Source organism: Octopus bimaculoides, chromosome 1, assembly GCF_046866305.1.
Source record: "Octopus bimaculoides isolate indiv1 chromosome 1, ASM4686630v1, whole genome shotgun sequence".
In the NCBI taxonomy this organism is placed as follows: Eukaryota; Metazoa; Mollusca; class Cephalopoda; order Octopoda; family Octopodidae; genus Octopus; species Octopus bimaculoides.
Window position 1 is genome coordinate 171,175,643 of NC_142928.1, and position 19,632 is coordinate 171,195,274.

Consider the following 19,632-nt stretch of genomic DNA (forward strand, 5'->3'; position numbering starts at 1 on the left):
GATCTCCCCACGCAAATACTAATCGGACACAGAATGTATGTCATTAGCCAACTGGAAGAGATGTCTTCTTGGAGCTGTTGGTAATTATATATATATATATATATATATATATATATATATATATATATATGTATATATATATATATATATATATATATATATATATATATATATATATATATATATATATATATATATATATATATATATATATATATATATATATATATATATATATATATATATATATAATAAAGTAAAGTTGTGGAATACCGTACGAGTGGAAATATATATGAAAGAAGGTTTGAAAATGCACTTATTTTTCAAAAATATATATTTACTTAACCGGTTTCACTTTTTTAGAAAAAGATTATCAAAAGTCTTTGAGAATAATAAAAAATGTTAAAAAACAGTTTGAGTATTAAAATGCATATATACATTCTTTGATGATAAAATATATTTAAAGTATAAAGCTTTGTATGAACTTTGTAGTGTTACATACTGATTGTCACACATTCTCTGATATTAAGATGAAATTGTTAAAAACAGTGTTAAAAACAGTGTATGAAAATACACATATGGAAAAATACATATCCATATTCTTATACATATTCTTTGACAATAGAATAAAATTGAGAAGGAACTGACCTGGCCTTTTTCTCTTGTGTATATTGAAGGAATGTTTTACTGTCTTAAGAGACAGTATGACTGGCTAGCTGGGGTGGGAGGGAAGAAGAGTTAAAGAAGATTTTTTTATTTTTGGTTGGTCTGTGACAGTCTGTCATGGTTCACTGGTTTTTGGGACTGGTTTTGTGCACATCTCTATGTGTGTGTATATATGTGTGTTTGTGTCCGTGTGTGTGTGTGTGTGTGTGTGTGTGTGTGTGTATGTGCCGTTTTTATTGGTCCCAGAGTTTATTGTGGAATGTGTATATGAGTGTGTGTTTGAGTGTTTTTTGTGTCGGTGGGGATGTTAGGTGTGTGTACGTGAGACTGTGCGTATATCTCTTTGTCTGAGTGTGTATGTGTTGTTTTGATCGTCCTTGTGGTGTGTGTGTGTGTGAGAGCAATTTTGTGTTCGGGTATGCACCGTGTGGTATGCCATTTAAAGCCAGCCCGGCTACGTAATGTCTTGAACAGCATGAAGGTATATGGCACTAGATTTATGTCAGGAATTCGTTTGTGTCTCTAAAGCTTATAAAAAGATACGAGACAGAAAATTGAACTCACTAGACTTGTCGAACCAGCGGGCACCGTAGCTTGCTGATGAGATGATGATGCACTATAAATAGACCTATGTCTCCTTAAGTGACTTGCCAAAAGTACCACGTTTCTTATTCACCGTTTTGCTTATTTCTCTTTCAATATATTTTGGTTGTCGAAACGATCGTAGTGAATAAAGCGCATCGTGGATTCCATTTTCTTTCTCTCTCTCCTTCATACATACACACACACACATACACACACACACACACACACACACACACGTCTATATATATATATATATATATATATATATATATTGACCCTTGCAGGGAGAGTAGGAAGCAGGAGTTAACAATGAAATACCCACCCACTACATAGAAAAGTTTAAAAAAATCAAATTAATTCCAACTTACTTGGAAAGTCAGGAAATGAAAACATACCAATCTCGTAAATGTTAAGTTCGGCTTACCTAAGAATACAGAAGAAAAGAAAAAAATAATTACATGTGTGGAACGAGAAGTAAGTGAATTTAATGTCGTACACTATTAGATCGAGAATATTTTGGTTTTTTATCTGCGCTAGAAATCTTTATATAAATCGGGATTATATAATAGACTTTGTTAATCATGTTAAACATATCGATATAATGGTATTTTATGACAATAGCCATCTGAAATTATTGTTGACCTTTTAAAATATACTTTCTTTCCCATTGTGATAAACAAATATTTTCCTTTTAGTGAATAATATAAAAAAAAACTTTTTGGCAATAACAACGGCTTCTTTCACACATGGAACCATTCAAGCACACATACAGGCATATGCAACCACCATATGTATGTATGAATATATGAATGTATGTATGTATGTATGTATGTATGTATGTATGTATGTATGTATGTATGTGTGTATGTATGTATCTATCCATCTATATATCTGTTTGTCTATCTATCTATTTGTTTATCTATATGCATATATATATATATATATATATATATATATATATATATATATATATATATATATATATATATATATATATATATATATATATATATATATATGTATGTATATATGTGAGTGTATGTGTGATATTTCTTTTACTCCCAGTGATTGGGCTGCATCCATGCTGGGGTCATGCCGGGTGGAATTTTAGTGGAACGAATGGACAGCAGTACTGCTTTGAAGCTTGACATTTATTCTATCATTCGCATTTGCTGAACCGCTACAACAAGTGGAGACATACAGGCAGAAGGACACACACACACATATATACACACACGCACATATATATACACACACATGTATATACACACGCACATATATATATACACACACGCATATATATACACATATACATACACACGTATACATACACACACATATATATGTACACATGTATATGGCTAGATTGGAGCAATATCGAGAATAACCAACCGAAAATACAAGGATAATCTGGATCTCGACTGAAGAGAGAAAACTCCGAATGACCTGTCCGTATTTTCTTTGTATCGTCTATCTGGGTGTTTTGTCCCTTTCTTGTATCACCTAAACTGTTTGGATGTTTTGCGTTCTTGTCCCAATCTGTATCATTCATATACATATATATATGTAGATGTGTATATATATATATATATATCTGTCTATCTATCTATCTATCTATCTATCTATATATATATCTATCTATCTATCTATCTATCTATCTATCTAGCTATCTATCTAACAGCATAGAGAAAAGGTGGTGGGTCTTCTCATGGACATGTTCGCAGTTTCCGATATTCATCTCAGGAAGACACACCCCATATTTTTGTCTAATTAATAGCACAAAACAGCCGATATATAAAGCAGTCAAACATTAGACTAACGCCATATTGGACAACTTATTTTTAGTCATGGTCTACATCAGTAAATGACCGGTTCAATCAATATTTTAAGCAATACTGTATAAATGAGAAGGACTGAAATAAATTCAACTCTTACAAACTCCTATTGTTTTTAATAGACGTATTCAAACCCTTTTCCCCACATTTTTGATTGGAAGAAAAAAAAAGAGGATTATCCCGATGTAGAGTTTCACGGTTTGTTAAGTATTCTTCTCAGCAAAAATATAAGATTTAGTCGTTGTAACATTAGTGTTCAAGAGCATGTGCTGAGGTAAGAAACATGGCAAGTTCTGGTTACGAAAAAACGTGGGAAACACGAAAATCAAAGAGGAAAATAGATTCAGGTTTCTACTGAAAAGAAAATTTCAAATGAATACTTTCATTTACGATTGTTAATTAGTATGTGGTTTTGACGTTGTTAATTTAATATGTCCTGGTGTCCTTTATAGTCAGCTAAATGCTATGCTTTGCGAAAAAATATTGACCATGTATCTAATTAGACGCCCGCTATAGAAAGATTCCTTTATTGTACCGCTACATTGATTTTCATAAAGTAGAAGAAACAGAAAAAGAAGCAACCATTTGTTTACATCAAACGGGAAATCCATCCTGTATCTTCAGGATAATTAATGATAATTCAAACTGGTAAAAGAAGAGAAAACAAAAATTTAAATATTCAGGCAACTACTATACGTATTTAGTTTTTATTAATTTGTTATCCGTGTTCCAATAATTAAAATATTCTGTAAAACTAGTTAACTACAGGCGCTGGATCCGATCTAAAGGCAACTAAATCATTATTTCGCCATTTTTTCCCTTTTGACGCAAGAAGCTATTCCCTTATTACTTCCTTAATTTTGCTACATACAGCAGCGTATTCTAGCGATATTCCTCAACCGGACATAGTAAACTGAATATTTGAATTCACAGAGTTGTTAGTAAGATGGAGCGACAACTGTAATTAAAATATATTTGTTAATTACTCAACAGTTATAAGAACGTCTTTATTTTCTTTCAAGCGAAGCCAATACAAATTTAGATCTCTCAAAATTAAAGGTAATTCAAAATAGGTCAATTGAAATCTGATGAGATTCTAAGTATTCGAACATAAAGTTTAAGGTCAGATCATTTGTTTATTTGAAGAGAATTCTTTTCATGTGCATGCATTTGCATTCACTAATTTATATATGGATTAGAATATTTTGTTTGCTGATATCATAGCGTGAAGTCGTACTGCATTGTGATGCGGTGCGTCTTTGTTTTGCAGTGCGTAGATCTGTTCGTCAATATCTACGATGGCTGAAACGAAGGAGAAACGTGCTTCCGTGAAATTCTGATTTTTGCAGGGGAAAACTTATCTTCGAGGACAGTCACCGAACAATCGACGAACTTGCTGATATGACTGGTGTGTTCTGGAGCTCTTGCCAACGAATTTTGAGCGAGGAATTGCTAATGAAAAGAGTTGCAACAAAATGTGTGCCTCGTTTGTTCACGAAAGATCAAAAAGCAGTCTCGACTACATGCGTGACGTGAACTAAAAGAACAGTTGGTAGTTGACCGGGACCTTTGTTCGAATGTCATCGCTGGTGCTACGGAATTGGCAGATGTGGAAGAGGTGAATAAAATAACGACGGAGCCGTTAAAAGACATCACTTCGCATGAGTGCCAGGACTGCTTCGAACAGTGGAAATTGAGCGGGTAAAATATTAGATATCAGCGTCGTAAGAAATCTAATGGATTCAGCTCAGGAGAGTGTAATGACTTCTATATACATACATGAACACTCCTAAGGCTGAAAGCCAAAATTTTATGAATAAAGTCAGATAAGATTATTGGTTTTACATTCTGGTACAAAGCCAGGAATTGTGTGTGTGTATGTGTTTGGGGTGGGGTACGTCGATTAAACCGTCCCAATGTTCGACCCCGAAAATTTGATAAGCAAAGTTGACCTCGGCGGAATTTGAACTAAGAACGTACGAAATGCCCTTAAGCATTTTACCCAGCGTGCTACTTTTGTGTCAACCCACCGCCTGAAATGAAGGGTATCATTATTGTGAAGTTATTGTGTAAAACACTTAAAGGTTCCCTTGTTGGCATTGGCACATTCATCATAAACTGCTTAAACGAAGCTAGATGCTGCATATATCTTTCTTTGTAGATATTACCCGTCAATCCGATATATGTTTCATCTCTTATCCTTTATCTTGTTTTAGTCATTAGACTGCAGCCACACTTGAGCACCGCCTTGAAGTATTTTAGTTTAACTAGTCTTCCCTAGTACTTATTTATATTTTAAAGCTTGGTACTTAATATATCGACTTCTGTTGCCGAAACTCTTAGTTACAGAACCTTAAATACATCAACACCGGTTGGCAAAATATATGTATGCACACACACACGCACACGCACATATGTATACATATATATATATATATATATATATATATATATATATATATATATATATATATATATATATATATATATATATATATATATATATATACATACATACGCATATATATACGAATATATAGACATATACACACACACATACACACAAACACACAAACACACACACACACATATATATAGGCGCATCCGTAGCTGTGTGGTAATAAGTTTCATTCCCAACCACATGCTTCCGGGTTCATTCCCACTGTGTGGCATCTGGGGCAAGCGTTCCTACTGTAGCCTCGAGCTGATGAAAACCTTATGTGTTGAAAACTTCTTATCACACAGCTACATCTGCACCTATATATGTGTATCTATGTGTGTGTATATATATAATATATATATATATATATATATATATATATTCGCATAAACATATATGCGTATATGTTTTTATATGCGTATATATACATATACACACGTATATGAATACATGACATACATATGTATGCATGTTTGTATATGAAGTTTTGGTTATATTTTCGTATGATTTGTTGAAGCTTTTTTTCGACAGTAAAGTAGTTTCTAAAAATTCATAATCAACATTTTCAGGCCTTTGTATTCCCATCTTCAGGGATCAAGTGATGTTGTGTGTATTGATGCTTCTTTTCAAAAAGTGGTTCTAATGTTATTGTTTAAAAATTATCCCCAAATTTAAATCTGAACGGCTTAGGTATACACAATATTAATTATCTATTTAAGTTTCTTTCCGTATTTACATAAGCATCTTTCGTGATTTCAGCATTGTTTTGTTTGGTATTTTAATACAGAAATTCTGCAATGTAGAGAGGTTTCTACTAATCTATTCCTATGTAGCTATGGTTTTATGGTTTTGTGCATTTGTGTTGCCTTAAGTTTTTACGTCGCAGTTGCTCCCTGTCGTAAAGGTATGATATGCCGAAGGGAGTATGAGATAATTTTCTGATTAATATAATAGTGACGCTTACAACTTTCATGACATTCGACATAATTATTGCAGATTTACTTGCATTTGATTTGCTATTGATAAAATGGTTCTAAATTCTTTATTCAGGTAGTATATAAATAGTTACTTTTTGCATTTTGATGCAATGCATTTTCTGCATGTTTTATGAGGTTTTTAATAACGTGTTTACCGTTTCTCTCGTCAGTAATTATTTGATTCACAAAATATTTTTTGTATGTGATTTCTATATTTACAGGGCATGCTGCATTTGCTGCGCATTATTTGCGTTCACTTAGTTCTGTGTTTTGATCTGTTAATTTCTTTATTACGTTGCAGAAGAGTAGTATATAAATGCTTTTGAATTCGCGTTTGGAAGCTGTGTGGTTATTCGGTCTCATTAATTAAATCTATGCTTTTATTTTTCCTTTTCGAATAAAGAAATGCGATATATCTGTTATTTTATATCTGAAGTTTTATGAATGAAAATAAAGTTATTCTATTACTAGGTGTTATATCTATATTGTTTTAGGAGTCGAGTGTTAGAAAAAGAGTTGCCTTAATGTTTTCTTGTTTTTTTTTTGTTACCTATATTCCGGGATGTCCATTCGAAAGAACTTGTCGATCATACGCCATGCTTTTATATTCCTACTGGCAATTATGTTATTATGTCCCACCACCACAAGCACACGTGCTCATACATTCTATCTATCTATCTATCTATCTATCTATCTATCTATCTATCTATCTATCTATCTATCTATCTATTTATTTATCTATCTATCTATGCGTATGTATGTATGTATGTATATATGTTTGTACGCATATATATATATATATATATATATATATATATATATATATATATATATATATATAGAGAGAGAGAGAGAGAGAGAGAGAGAGAGAGTGAGAAAGAGAGAAAGAGCGTTGTTCATTTGTTCTTGTGAAGCATTATAGTACAGAAATAGAAGAATGAACGAAAATGGTATTGAGAAGAGCTTCTAAGTATGCAAAGAATATATTGGAAAAATATTTATATATTTCATCATGAGAAGAGTGCAGTTAAAGAAATATGTGTCTCCATAGAACTTTCCATCTGAATTGTCAGAATGCGAGATACGAGAGGGCGGCTGGTAATTTATAGAAGAGACCGGCTCAACTCCGATAAGGCCATTGATCTTCGGTGTATCAGCAAGAATTTCTTGATACAGGGATTTCAAGTTTTCATTTCTGTGGTCAACATGGAAGCGTTTATCTCTTTGGTAGTGTTGTGGCATTTGCTTAAGTGATCGCGGAAGGAAGAAGCATTGATAGTGAGCTGTTCCTTCAATCGGATATGGAACGGTCAGACCGTTCTGTAATATTCACCGCATTCGAAACTGAAGTATCTGAAGTGGGGAATGCTTACATACATACATACATACATACACACAATCACAGAGATACACACACATATATTCATACATGCACAACTCTAGTCCGAGTAATAACCTTATAGAGCGCTTTCGAAAGCTCCTCTCAGAGTGACAGCCACCAAATATAATATAGATGAATTTTTTTCTGGATATACATATGCAGATCCAAAATGTCCTAAAGCATACACACTCAAATAGATAGAACAACTTTTATTACAAAATCACTACAGTTGTTTCAATACAATCATTATCAGCTGTTAATTTCTGAACGTTACATGAAATATAAGCAATATTACATTAATATCTTTCAACAATAACTGTCTACATGCGTATCCGCAGGTGATTACACTCAAAGCACCGCTGAGCAATATTGCTTATGATTTATAGAGCATTCAGCAATTAATAGCAGATAATTATGCCTTGAAACAATTATAGTGATTTCTAATAAAGCCTGTCTCTACGCATTAAATAGCGTAAACATACATACATACTTACATACATGCATACATACATACATATATAGTCATTTCAAATAAACAAACGATTCTAATAAACGAATAAAAAAACAAAAAAAACAAAATGAACGTGAGGACATGCACAAGAAATGTATTAGCTTGACACTCAGTGAAAGCAAAGAGTTTGACGTTTCGTGCATAGCTCTTCGTCGGAAAGGAGAAATGGAAATGTCCAAAGACGGAAAAGAAATCGCCAACGGCACACGTGTAGTTACATTGCTGTATATGTTGTATTTAGGCGATTAGTAGCTGAGGGTTTGTGTCCTGAGAACAGCCTTTTATAAGCGCTGTTAAAAATCACTGAATAGCTCAAACAAAATGTTACCGCATGGGTGAATGAGAACGATGGATAATGATATTTCATTGATAAATCAGTTCATCATCGTCAAATATCCGAGTTACACTGGAACGAATTGTTAGAGCGACTGATAATTCAGAATTAAACAAACACATGTTCCTGTGTGTATACGTGCGTGTCTATGTGTGTCTATGTGTGTCTATGTGTATGTATGTATGTATGTATGTATGTATGTATGTATGTATGTATATATGTATGTATGTGGGAGATAATGCTAAAATTGCCTATAGATAGATATTCGTATTTATATATTAATATGACAATAGGTGAATTACAGTTAGAGGTTTATAGCAGTGATAATTCAATACAAATTAGTTTTGAGATTATTTGATAAAACTATATTTAACTTCTAGTAACATAATTTACTCAGTAACTGGAGAACCACTGCCAGCCTCCAGTATCATGAATTCCTGAATTCTCCATTCGATTCGGGATTGTAATACACATCTGTTATAAAAGCACAATATTTCTCTTTTCAGTCAAAAGTCTTGATTCAGAGTGTGCATATTCGTATCAATGATAACGCAATATTTCGATTAATATTGTGTGCATGGCTATTGCCAAAGTATCAAACTATTGTGAACAAACTATTGAAAGTGTCGGTTAAGAAGTTGTACAATTCATGTGTAAGAAGAGTGCAATTCATGTATAATGTATTATTGATGTGAGACAGGGAGTGGATAAGAGAGAAGTAGGGAAGGGAAAGTGCGAGAAGACATTTAAAAGGATCCTTTTTTTTTTTTGAGATAGAATATTTGAAAGGATCTTTTTTTTTAGATAGACAATAATTGTGGCTGGCAAATATGACAAGAAAAGCGCTGAAATATTCACTTTCGTTTGCCTTGTTGCTATTTAGGTTCATCTGTGAACATACAAATGTTACTTCAGTTATCATACGTGAAACAGACTGCAACAATAAATCCATTCACTTTTCGCTTTGTCTCTGGTCTTTTTAAAGTGTCTTTACACGTGACTTTCAGTGCCTGCCATAAGGAGATAAATACGCATGGCATTCAGAGGGAGCATTCACTTATAACGCTACCCACGAAGATAGAAATGGACAATACTACAGAACACATCTACAACTGCACCGATAGCCACACACAAACCGACACGCTCTCGAGCACACACGTAATGGCGAATGTGTACACATATCATATTATGTGGCTATAACGGAAGATATTTCTTTATGCAAAGGTTATTAGCATTGAACTAGATAATTAGAAAGAGATGAGTACGCTATATAGTTATATATTATGAACTAAAGCATGGATGGACATGACGATATAATGCTATACACAACAACATCGTTCGCCTGTGTATAACAATAACAGCTCTAGTTTTACGTGTACGTCTGTTTATAATTTATTCGATTTAATATGCATATATATATATATATATATATATATATATATATATATGTGTGTGTGTGTGTGTGTGTGTGTGTGTGTGTGTGTGCATTTGCGCGCGCGCATGTATGTGTGTTTGAGTGAGCACGCGCACAAATGGCTATGCAGGTATATGCATTAATATATATGTTTACTTCATACTTCATACACAGACACAAACACAGATGCACATACATACATACATACATACACACACACACACACACATATATATATATATATATATATATATATATATATATATATATTCATATATACATATGTATATATGTATATATATAAATATATATATATATATATATATATATATATATATATATATATATATATATATATATATATATAGAGAGAGAGAGAGAGAGAGAGAGAAATATATAGACATATAAATAAATAAATAGATAGATAGATAGAGAGAGTAGATAAATGAATGCATTTATCTATATGTGGCTGAGTGGATGTGTATGTGTGAATGTGTCTGCTTGTACGGTCATGATGCCACGGAAACATACATACAAACATTTATCAAAGACAAATGTGAAAAACATGATAAGTTTTAAAGGAATATGAATCATATTCCTTTTCTTCAGCTCTCTGAGTCTTTCCCTCTGAGATATTTTCCACGTTCTTATCATAACGACAGAATCCTTGCATCTTAATATTATATATCTGTAACAACACGAAGTTTTATAATATTTACTTTCTTACTATTGCTGCTATCAATTATCTTTTGATGTGTTTGCTGTTTCAGCAGCTACTGTACATGTTGCTGTTGTTGTCGTTACTGTTGCTTGAATTATTAATTGTAGTATTTTATCTTGACATTTATGCACCTGTTGTTTTTGCTGCTTTTATTTATCATTCTTGTCATCCTTCTCTTCTTCTTCCTCCTCGTCATCAAGACCGTCAACATTATTGTCATCTTCACCATCGTTATCATCATGGTCTTCATAGTGATGCGAAAGAATTTTTGTTATTATTATCATCGTCGTAGTCATCACTATCGTAGTCCTCATCTTCGATATAAAAATCGATTTTATTTACCATAGACATACCAACTAATAATAGTAATTTTGATGAGAAGGTCTTTAGAAGACACCATCTTCACCATTGAATATCATTTTATTTAATCGAACTGCAAAGAATGGATTTCAAAGTCGCCGTCGATTCAGCGTTAAAACTCGGATGGTATTGAACCGTAAGACACAATGAAAAGCGTTTTGCCCACACTAATAATTCTTCCACTACTACTACTACTACTACTACTACTACTACTACTACTACTACTACTACTACTACTACTACTACTAATAATAATAATAATAATAATAATAATATTAATAATCCTTTCTACTATAGGCACAAGGCCTGAAATTTGGGGGTAGGGGATGAGTCGATTATATCGAACCTAGTGTTTCACTGGTACTTACTTTGCCGACCTGGAAAGGATGAAAGGCAAAGTCGACCTCGGCGGAATTTGAACACAGAACATAGCGACGGGCGAAATACCGCTAAGCATTTCATCCAGCGTACTAATGACTCTACCAGCTCACTGCCTTAATAATAATAAGGATGATGATGCACTTATGGTTATTGTTTCAATACAGTAACCATAAGAGCATCACAGCAAACCGCAGCACATACCCAAGGCACACAGAGCTGCGCTCGGTAGTGAAGTGAAAGCACGTTATAAAAATAAAAGTACTGAACAATAATAATAATAATAATATTAATAATAATAATAATAATAATAATAATAATAATAATAATAATAATAATAATAATAATAATAATAATAATAATAATAATTATAATAATAAGTGCCGATACTCCAACGAAGGGATGGGATCAGTGGACCACCTAATCTCTAGGTGTAAGGTTTTAGCACCTGTAGAGTACAAACCAAAACATGACAGAGTTGCCGAATATCTACATTGGATTATGTGTCAGCATCATTAGACCAAAAAATGGTGCAAGCACCACCTTGAGGCTGTAACTGAGGGAGAATATGTAGTGATTCTTTGGGACTTCCCAGTATGTACAGACAGTACCATCAAATCAAATAAACCAGATATTGTTGTAAAAGACCGAAAAATGATAAAGTCTGTTTATTGATTGATATGAGGATACCTTGTGACTACAATATCTTGACAAAAGCATTATATAAGTTCAGAAAATATTTGCTAATGGAAATTGAAAAGATGTGGCATCTCAAGACGTTTACAATACTAGTGAGTGTAGGAGAAGTTGGAATTATCAAAAAAGCAATTGAAAATGATTTTAAAATGATCCCTGGCTTACTATCCATGCAGGAAGTATAAAAGACTGTCTTAACTGATACGTCACACGTACTGAGTAAATATTGTCCCTGTGAATTATCTTTCCCTTCTTCCCTTTTAATTTCTCTGTTTTTTTCCCTTTTTCTGTCTGTCGTTCTTCCCCTTTTTTTATCTCTGTCGGTTTCCCCTTTTTATCTATCACATGACTTTGTAAATTAACAATCTGGTGTGTTTATATTAATGGCCTACCAATTAATGACCTACATTGGGAGTCTCTGCCCTAGGGGTCAGGAAGACACTCGGCAAAAAATGGGAACAAAATTGAAAGATGTTGATGAAAATGATAATAATAGCAATGAAGGCTTTTAGACAAATACATAACTAAAATACCAGGACTTACAAGTGCATATAACATAAAGAAGATAGAATTACTAGGCAACGCACACATCCTACGTAAAGCACTTTCAATACAGTGAAAGTAAGAACACAACAACAAACCACAGCACATACCAAATGCACACAGAGCTACGCTCGGTAGTGCAGTGAAAGTACGTCCTAAAAATAAGACTACTGAATAATGATAATAATAATAATAATAATAATAATAATAATAATAATAATAATAATAATAATAATAATAATAATAATAATAATGATAATAATAATAATAATAATAATAATAATAATAATAATAATAATAATAATAATAATAATAAATTGTCTTAAATGGTACGTCACACTTATTGAGAAGAGCGTCGTCGCTGTAATTTTTCTCTCCTCTCTCATTTATTTGTTAGCGTTTTATTTTTTTTTTCCTGTTTCCCTCTGTCATTCCCTTTTTCTCTATCACAAGACTTTGTAAGTGAACAATTTGGCATGTTTATTTTAATGGCCTACCAATGTATACAGAACGTTTCTCTGTCCTAAGGCACTCTGTCCTAAGGCACTCTGTCCTAAGGCACTCTGTCCTAAGGCACTCTGTCCTAAGGCACTCGGCAAGAAATGGAAACAGAATTGAAAAAAAGATGCTAATGAAAATAATAATAACAATATCAATAGTAATAATAATAATAATAATAATAATAATAATAATAATAATAATAATAATAATAATAATAATAATAAAAATAATAATAATAAAAATAATAATAATCCTTTCTACTAAAGGTACAAAGCCTGAAATTTTGAGGGGAGGGGACTAGTCCATTATATTGACCCTCCAGTGTTTTACCGCCAAAATCGACCTCGGTGGAATTTGAAGTTAGAACGTAAGGATGGACGAAATGTCGCTAACCATTTTGCCCGGGTGCTAACAATTCTACTAGCTCGCCACCACAATATTATTATTGTTATTATTATTATCATTATTATTATTATTATTATTATTATTATTATTATTATTATTATTATTATTATAAATAATAATAATAATAATAATAATAATAATAATAATAATAATAATAATAATAATAATAATAATATCCCCGGGCTAAATAACAACATGTATGTACACTAAGAACCTCTCCCCACAAAACAAACTTAATCCAGTAATATCGGTGCAATGGAAGGAATTAAAAACTCGGAGAGATTTTTGTTAAATACAGCTTATTTTCGTTCTTTAATCGCGACATCTCAATATGACATACGCAAGACGTCGAAATCAGCACCAGGAGCCCTGGGAAAAACAGCAAACGCACCAATTACACGCTAAGTAGTACATTGAATAATTATCTATACATGCAACTGACATACATCCATGTGCACATGCTAATATCTACAAGAGAGATAAATAATGACTACACACACACACGTACACACGCAGAAAATAAAAGAAAAACACATATCACCAGTGACGCCGAACGAAACAAAAGCAAAGCGACTTCCCACAAACGAATATAAAAAGGAGCAAATTATTAAATTTAAAACATCACTAAACATTTATACCCGGATATATAGCTACCAAATAAAAATAATATAGAGGCTCTTTTCGATCTCTCAGCCTACGATATAACACATATATCCATTCGAAGAACATAACTTCTAAAATAACTTCTGACGAAATAACTTCTAAAATACAAAACTTTCTCAAAAATGTTAAGAATAAACCCTGTTGTATGTGACACATTCTACCAGTATCGGAAGTTTGAAAGTGATTAGGTTTAAAAAAACCAATTAAATAATTTGTACGTCTAATCGAATAGATCCAAAATGGATGAAAAGCAAAGTCGATCTCGCCGGAACTGAGAACGTAAAGTCAGACGAAATACCGCTTCTAAAATATAAACTTTTATCAAAAGCGTTAAATATAAATCCTGTTCTATGTCACATATTCTACCAGTATCGGAAGTTTGAAAGTGTTTAGTTAAAAAACAAAATAATTAAATAATCTGAACGTAAAAGTTGGCCTCGGAGAAATTTGAACTAAAAAAAACGTAAAGACATGCGAAATACCGTTAAGTACTTCGTCCGGTGGGCTAACGTTTATGCCAGCTCGTCGCCTTAGAAAGTAAACCTTCATTTTAGAAACTCCCTTCCTCACTTACTGACATGAAATTTCGTAACATTTTACCTCATACCTCTTTTCCTTCTAATTTTTATTCAATGCGACTAGCAATTCTAAATTCCCCATTCCTTTTTCTATCATTTAAGCCGAAGAAAGGTATACTTTTAATCTAAAATTTTAAAAAAATTATGTTAATTGAAGATCAATATCTGCCTTACTGCTCCATTGAGGTAACTATTTTGATACAACTTTTTCCTACTGAACCAAATCTCAAACTATTTATGCCAAAGTATAGCTGAGGAGGTGTCCTCTTTAAAACTATTAACAGTTTCCAATTTAGTTGAGAATTGAATTAGTGGTGAAGCTGCGATTGACGAAATGGTGGACTTAACATAATGATAAAAAAAGGATGTCAGAAACATCTAGATAATATCCCAGGAGAATCATGTCTCAAAAAATCCAAAATATTGTGCTGACAATTACTGCCCACATCCTTAGACAAACCCTATCAATTTAAATGTCTTTGTTTTATTACATAAATGTATTTCACTACTGCCCTTGCCACTCTCCACTCCAAATCTTTCAGTCATACTGTAAAATCTCTTATCATTCACTCGCTCTAAGCCACTGGGTGTGTCTCGTCAAGTGATTGTAACAAACAGATAAAAAGTAAATAGTAATAATAATGATGATGATGATGATAATAATAGCAATAATAATGATACTGCTGCTACTACTGCTGCGGCTGCCACTACTACTACTACTACTACTACTACTACTACTACTACTACTACTACTACTACTACTACTAATAATAATAATAATAATGACAACGCAGGAATTAAAACTCAGATGCGGGCAATATAAACAGATGAATATTGCAAGGAGAATCATTCTCACACTTGCTCTTTGTGATTACTCTGGTTACATTATCGACCATCTTACAGAAGACAGATATTTGCTGTCAGGTTGAAAGCAGAGAACTGAAGATCAACCATCTACTTTTCAGGGATGATCTGAAGCTCTTTGGCAAAAATAAATCAGAAGCTGATTCACTGGTCAGAACCGTCCACTGATACTGCAAAGTGTGTCACACTAATTACGATCAGCGGTAGACGTGTATTTAGTAGAAGGACTGGATTATCTGATGGAGATTCAATTTTTGACCCTCAGGATAATATGTACAGATATTTGAGCAGTTTGGAAGTGGACAAATTCTAAATAAGACGAAAGGAAATGTGAAGGAAGTATATCTATCTATACAGGTTAAAAGTGATGTTGAAAATGGACTTCAACGGAATGAAAATTGTTTCTGGTATCAAAGTTTAGGCTGTGCCGTTAGATATATTGTAGCTATATTGAAGTGGAACAAAGAATAGATAGAGAAGTTTGATGAGTTAAAGCTAAAGTAAATGATCGACAATGGTGCATTACACGCAAAGGCAAATATCTTAATTCTATACACACTGAAGAACCCAGGAGGACGACAACATATACGTGTGAATGTGTGTGTGGTCAGTATTCGAGTAGAACTTTAAGGTATATTGCTAAACGTACAGGCCTATACATTGAAATCATTGAAAGTAAAGGAAATTGCAAACAGAGACTGCTAACTGAGAAATCGTGCATGAGAGGGAGTATGGAATTTACGAGGTCAATACGAAAGACAAAAGGAGGAAGTAATTGGTCGACAAAAGGCAGCGAAGGTTAGATGGAAAGAAGATGAAAAGTGTGACACACACAGAGTGCCTGTCACATTCTTATGCAGAGGGAATATGCAGGGCTACGCGATAAAATGTACTTACAACTCCACCGGTTTTTATGTAAGAAATATGGTTTTCATTATGATATCGGTACAAACCAGAGAAGTTTCTAGAAAGTTACAAATTGCGAAACTCCTGTGGGAATTTACAATCTAGACGAGCTGATTGCAGTTTGTCATGGTGAAAAGTTTCAGGCTTTAAACAAAATGGTGTCAAAACACCACAGATAGATTCATGCATTTCGAACTCTTTGTTCTCATCAGCGCCAGAAACTCTCAGTCATGGCATCGCGTATCTCTGCTCATAGTGTATTAACAGAGGTCACAATTTGCATACTTTTACACATAACTCCCACCTTAGTGACTTTGCCTTCGTTTCTGCTTATGTAGTCGAGAAGATAAATTCCAACTATGTATTGTAACACAAAGAGCACAAATTAAAAAATGTTGCAGCCTTATGGCAATATTATTGATATTACACAATCAATAATATTCTCCTTTACACATTTTATATGCACCCAACTGTTTAAATGTTACTTGAATTTTACGTAAATGCCTAAGTACATGCTAAATATTGCATCCATTATTATTAATCAACACCCTTCTAGGATGCCCCTCCGATACTTAATTTTCATTCAATTACTAAAATTTAGGTATTAAAATTTAATATAAGCCATATTAGTTATCACCAAGAAACTCCACCAGTACAGCTTAAATACAATTTATATATCCATGGACGTCCTCTTCCTCTGAACCAACACACATTATGGAGTGTCTGCCAAAAGTTCTGATGCTTCAATATTATGCTTTGAAGATGTGGTTCATTTAGTTTACGTGTTCTAACCAAAGCTAATGTCATTAACAGTTTTGTTTGGAGAGACATTAAGATGTGCTAAATCGAGAAAACCACTCTCAAGAAAGCAGCAATCAAACAATTACATATAGCCATTGTGAAAGAAAAGATATATGTAACAATGGTATCAATTCATTTTTTCAGACATATTGTATCGATTGATGTTAATGACAAATGCGATGAACAATACTGACTTTAATAAACGTATTGTTCGCGTTAAAAATTTATTTGCATATTTTTTGTACTTTTAGAGAAATTGTAAACGAACGTATGTAAGTGGTCTCTTGTAGTTCACCCTCTACGTAGAATGTTACTCAAGCAAACAATGTAGACCTATTGATACAACTATATGTGCAGGTGTGTGTAAACAAGAATGTAATAGCAATAATATTCAAATTGAATTAAACCTAATACAAGTATCTTCAAATGTACAAATCATACATTGAAATACAAGCATATATATATATATATATATATATATATATATATATATATATATATATATATATATATATATATATATATATATATATATATGTAGATATATATATATATATATATATATATATATATATATATATATATATATATATATATATATATATATATATATATATATATATATATATATATGTATGTATGTATATATGTATGTATGTATATATTGTGAAGGCGCAATGGTTTGGGCAGCGGACTCGTGGTTTCGATTCCCATACCGAGTGTTGTGAGTGTTTATTTAGCGAAAACACCTAAACTTTCACGAGGCTCCAGTAGGGGATGTTGGCGAACCCTGGTGTATACTTTCATCACAACTTTCTCTCACTCTTTCTTCCTGTTTCCGTTGTACCAGTATTTCGAAGGGGCAGCCTTGTCACACTCTGTGTGACGCTGATTCTCCCCTGGAACTACACGTGTCTGCCGAGTGCTCAACCATTTGCACGTTAATTTCACGAGCAGGCTGTTCCGTTGGTCGGATCAACTGAAACATTCGTCGTGGTAACCGACGCAGTGACACGATATATATATATGTATATTACTCAAAGCCTGTTTGGGACAAGTGTCTATAGTCGTCAGCCATTACATAAGCAACTACTATGTACACATTTTGAGATAAATATGTACATTAAAAAAAAAATTCTATGGAAGCATCATCATATATACGTGTGTGCGTGCGCGTTTGTATATGTATGTGTATGTGACCGTGTAACTCCTGCAAAATTCAATTGTATTAAAATGTTGCCTATTTACAGTTTTCCAACTTCTAAGTATATAAGATTATAACCGCATATTTTGCCATTTTATTTTCGGCGAACCAATATTTTATTTCATTAATTCATATATACATACCTACACACACACACACACACACACACACACACACACACACACACACACACACACACACACACACACACACACACACACACACACACACACATATATATATATATATATTGCAACTTAAGAATCGTTTCCTCTTTGCCTAGGAGAAATAGCTACACCGAACTAATATTAATATTCGATGTATACATATAAATTTCCATTTCTCTCTGCTGCAGATCAGGAGTAACAGCTGCATCTTTAGACCTAAAAAAGGGGGTAGTTTTAATAATATATTTAATAAAATATAGTTTGCTGTAACTCACTATATATAAATATATTCCTTACCCCAGCAAAATTAAACATTTTACTATCACTTTATTGATTTCTCTTTGGAATTTCATATTTATACCGAAAATGTGCAGCACTGTATTAAATGCACAACGTAATTTGAACATTTATCTAAGATCCATGCACGAAAAGTGCATTAAAGGTTCAACTGAATGCTTCAAGACATCTTTGTCATATAAATAATACTGGTTTTGTTCACTACCTAATATCACACGCAGATTTACCTACCAGTCCCCAAACAGATGAATTTTAACAAATGTTGCAACCTGTTAAAACAAAGACCTTCCCAGAAGGTATATATATATATATATATATATATATATATATATATATATATATATATATATATATACATATATATATATGTATATAAATATATATATATAGTTATGTGGAGAATGG

The 19,632-nt window shown here is 32.8% G+C and overlaps 1 protein-coding gene across 12 annotated transcripts in view; it reads right to left on the reverse strand.

The window, feature by feature from the left end:
- LOC106870663 (uncharacterized) overlaps nt 1-19,632 on the reverse strand; it is a 1,027,926-nt gene that overhangs the window by 726,178 nt on the left and 282,116 nt on the right. For 2 of the 12 annotated variants that reach the window (XM_089362744.1, XM_089362760.1), the window contains exon 3: nt 1,620-1,675. The exons of the other annotated variants lie outside the window; for them this stretch is intronic. The gene's annotated coding sequence lies outside the window, so the exon portion shown is untranslated. The remainder of the gene's footprint in view (nt 1-1,619; nt 1,676-19,632) is intronic. 12 annotated transcript variants of the gene reach the window in all.